This window comes from Moschus berezovskii, chromosome 13 (genome assembly GCF_049115385.1).
Source record: "Moschus berezovskii isolate FMDL1 chromosome 13, NW_MosBer_1.0, whole genome shotgun sequence".
In the NCBI taxonomy this organism is placed as follows: Eukaryota; Metazoa; Chordata; class Mammalia; order Artiodactyla; family Moschidae; genus Moschus; species Moschus berezovskii.
Genome location: NC_142472.1, coordinates 76,223,015 through 76,227,386, shown reverse-complemented (window position 1 = coordinate 76,227,386; position 4,372 = coordinate 76,223,015). Strand labels below are relative to the sequence as shown.

The 4,372-nt window shown below is 45.2% G+C and overlaps 1 non-coding gene across 1 annotated transcript; it reads left to right on the top strand.

Annotated features, from left to right (window-relative positions):
- Window positions 1-2,570: 2,570 nt before the first annotated feature.
- On the top strand, window positions 2,571-2,643 carry TRNAG-UCC (transfer RNA glycine (anticodon UCC)). Its single transcript has one exon. It is a non-coding gene; the product is annotated as a tRNA-Gly (tRNA).
- The last annotated feature ends 1,729 nt before the right edge of the window (window positions 2,644-4,372 follow it).

The window sequence follows — 4,372 nt, the reverse complement described above, 5'->3', positions numbered from 1 at the left end:
GTGTTCCTGGCGCAGCTTGGACACAGCTCCCTAGAGCCAGGGTGCGCAAAGAGGAGCCTGTCCTCCGAATGTCAGTGCTCTGTGCTCTGGTCACTGACAGCTGCTTCTGATCACAGGGTACAGCTAAGAGACAGGCAGCCACGCTGTCCCTCCCCACCCCCGCGCTGCAAGCCCCTCCCTCTCCAGCTCAAGCCCCTCCCCCCAGCTCAAGCCCCTCCCCTCCAGCTCAAGCCCCTCCCTCTCCAGCTCAAGCCCCTCCCCCTCCAGCTCAAGCCCCTCCCTCTCCAGCTCAAGCCCCTCCCTCTCCAGCTGAAGTAACCGCAGAATTTAAAGCGCCAAGGCTCTTTTCCCCGTGACCTTCCTTTCTCTCTTTTTTCGTGTTTGGGAGCCAGCCATCAAAGAGTAGGATGTTCAAAAACAACTGCACATATGAGGAAGATTAGAAAGTAAACTCCACCTACCCAATAAAAGGCTCAGAAAAGACCTAAGAAGGTTTTTAGTTTACACCTCAGGCTGATTCTCCCCACAGAGACAACCTGCAATAATAAAAGGCAATAACAAAACCTGGAGAAGGGGGAGAATTTGACTTCTAGATTTACTTCATTATTAGATTCAAATGTCCAGATTTTAAAAAAAAGAAAACCACAATGCATGCAAAGAAACACAAATACATGGTCCATTCAAAGAGGTAAAAAAATCAACAGAAATTGTTCTTGAGATAGACCTGATAATTAATCAACTAAACAAAGATGTTAAAACAATTATCTTAAAAATGCTCAAACGAAGTCAAGAAAATGATGTAAGAATAATATGGAAATATCAAAAAGTAAATAGTAAACCTAAAAAGAAACCAAAAAGAAATCTCAAAGCAGAATATTACAATAATTGAAAAATTCACTTGGGGGCTTATCTGGTAGCTCAGATGGTAAACAATCTGCCTACAATGCAGGAGACCTGGGTTTGATCCCTGGGTTGGGAAGATCCCCTGGAGAAGGGAAAGGCTACCTGGGAATGGCTATTCTTCGCCGGAGAATTCCATGGACAGAGGAAGCTGAAGGGCCACAGTCCATGGGGTCGTAAAGAGTTGGACATGACTGCTTTCACTCACTCAGAGATAATTCAAAGGCGGGTTTAAGCAGGCAGAAGAAGGAAGCAGCAAACTTAAGAGAGGATACGAAGCTGAGGAACATAAAAAGTGAACAGAGCCTAAGGAACCTGTGGAATGTCAGCAACCAGAGCAATATACACACTGTGGGAGTTCCAGAAGGAAGAAAAGAGAAAGGGGCAGAGAAAAATATGTGAAGAAATAATGACTGAAAACTGCCCAGATCTGATGAAAGACAGTACATGCTTACAGTGGAGTACTGCTCAGCTTTTCAAAGCTAGGAAGTTCTGCAGTATGCTACAGCATGGACAAGCCATCAGAACACTATGCTAAGTGAAATGCACCAGTCACAAAAGGACATAAAGCGCATGATTCCAGTTGTGTGAGGTACACAGAGTAGTCAAGCGCAGAGACAGGAAGCAGGGTGGTAGTTGCCAGGGGCTGGAGCAGCGGGGATGCGAGTGAGAGGTCAGCGGGCACAGAGCCTCACTTGGGAAGATGGCAGAGCGCTGGAGATGGGTGATAATGACAGTTGTACCACAATGTGAACATACTCAATGCCACTGGAACTAAAGATTGTTAAAAAGGTGAGTTTTACGTTCTTTAAATTTTACCACGGGGCAAAAAAGAAGGTTAGTCAATTTAATCCCCCAGTTTCATGTGTGAAGAAGGTAAGACAAAAGATTATTGTGAATGACAAAGAAGATGGCTTAGATCAATTAACAGGCATAGCTGGCTGGTGATGGAATCCTGAGACCTAACTCCCGAGTCCGAGGTCTGGCCTCAGAATTCTGGTGCTGTGCTGCTCTCGAATGGTGCACAGACGCAGGTTGTGTGCTGAAGAGAGAAAGGGGAGTCTAGAGTCCAGCATCATCCTCCATTGTTGACTGTGACGCGTTAGATGAGCCCTTGACTCTCCTGGGAGAGTCTGCTTCTCGGTAAAATATAGAAACTGATGACATTCTCATCAGCAAAGTGAAGAGAATGACTTCCAAAATATTCTGCTGGAGATACTGGCCTCAAGAGATATCTGTGAGCTGGGGCAGGGAATATGGTTTTGTAGTCAAATATTTGGGAGATTCTGCAGACTGAATCCCAGGGATGGCGGAGCCATCTATGGGGTCACACAGAGTCGGACACGACTGAAGTGACTTAGCAGCAGCAGCAGCAGCAGCAGACTGAATCTCTCTCTTGGATAGTCACAAAGTACGTTAGCATGTTAAAGACTCTGGAAAGTTCTGTAGTAAAGAAATCTGTTCATTTTTTTCTTTACGCAGCAACTTTACTTGGGGCTCCCAAAGCAGATGATGAGACAAAGATTTGAGTGCAAGTAGTTGATTTGGGAAGAGAAGGGAAACAAGGTAAGGAAATTGAGAAGCAAATAGGGAAGAGAGGGCAACCTCAAAGAGGGCATTATTAAGCCAGTTGCCACTGAGGGCAACTGGACCTGAGTCCCACTGGGACTTCCCTGGTGGTTCAGTGGTTAGGACTCTGTACTTCCACTGAAGAGGGCCTGGGTTCAATCCCTGGTCAGGGAACTAAGATCCCACATCCCACACATTGTAGCAAAAAAAAAAGAAAAGAAAGAAACTTATGTGATGCCTGTTCATAGCTAAATTATCATCTAGTCCTAAACACTGACCCTCCTCTTGCATGCTACGGAAGGCTGGCCTCCTTCAAGGGCCCATGGAGCGACAGACTCCATCCAGGCTTGGCAGGTGGGAAGTCTCAGAGACAGGCCCCGAGCTCCCATCACTTCATCCCTGGGATGCATGAGTGTCTGTTTCTCAGGCTTTCCTCCCAGAGGTGACCCAAGAAAGCAGGCCATCTCACCTTTCACCACATTCATCCTTTGAAATGGAGAGGTTTCATCTAGGTTCTCAAGTGTGCAGGTTTGATTTTTTTTTTTCCAGTTGTATATGGACCACCTGAACTATTTGCTTGTGTTGACAGAGAGAATTCTTACCTCAACCTGTGGAAAATCTCAGGTCAAAGATCAGTAATTCAGGGCTCATATCATAGCTGTTGGTACCAAAGAAAAAAGAGAAGGACCAATCCTTCATGAAGAAATGTGGCCAGCCCTCCAGACAGATGCACAGTCCCTAATGAAGCATCTGCTGATCAGTCAGTCCGTCCAACACCGCTGTCAGTGTCCAGCCTCACAGCAAGGCAGCCAGAGCCTCGCTTTGGGTAGAAAAAATTACACTGGCCTTGGTTCAAGCCTCCTCACTCTCTTTAGCTGACAGTTGTAAAAAGAAATCAAGAACCAGAAAGTATTAGAGGTTTGCTGATTTTTTCCTCACATCCAGAGGCTTTCCTGTTCCTAGGAAACATGAGGTTCATCTTGAAGCTCTGTTTCCACCCTGCACAAACGTATCAATAATCGTCCAATGATACACACACCTCTACTGTATTTACAAAATGTGAATATAAGTTATCTGGCAAATCGTATTAATGTGAATACACTTAAGGATGTTTGAGTGAGACAATACATGGACCCGTTTGTAAATACCAGATGCCAATGTGCAATCAATTGAGTGGGTTCCAAGAGCCTGACCCTGTGCTGAGGGGTAAGGAGAGAGTAGATTAGCTTCCCTGGAACTGCTGTTTCTGCAGCACAAGAGGGTCAGACATCAGCCATTTAATACATTTCAACTTCATACAAAAGCAAATGACACAAATCCTGGGTTCAAGGAGAAAAATTAACATGTTAAAAAGCCAAATTTGGGACTTCCCTGGTGGCTCAGTGAATAAGAATTCACCTGCCAATACCGGGGACACAGATCTGATCCCCAGGAGGATCCCACATACCTTGGAGCAACTAAGCCCATGCAGTACAACTACTGAGCCCGTGGTGTTGCAACTGCCGAAGCCCACATGCCAAAAGCCCGTGCTCCCAACAAGAGAAGCCGCCGCACTGAGAAGCCCGCACACTGCAATGAAGAGCAGCCCCTGCTCGTCACAACTAGAGAAAGCCTGCACAAAGCAACGAAGACCCAGCACAGTCAAAAATAAATGAAATTATTTTTAAAAAGAAGTTAAGGACATAAACAGGAAAAAAATGTTTGATATAAGATCTTAGGTACAAGCAGCGTGCTGAGGATCTGGGGAGCTGATGAAGATGCCCTAAGGAAGTAAAATTTTTGCCTTTTTGTAAAAAAAAGAATCAAGTATTACACAAATATTGAGAAAAGAAAAAGTTTGCCAGTCTTAACTTCCAAAGATGATTCATGTTACCAATAGTTTAGTGCATTCTAGACTTTGCCT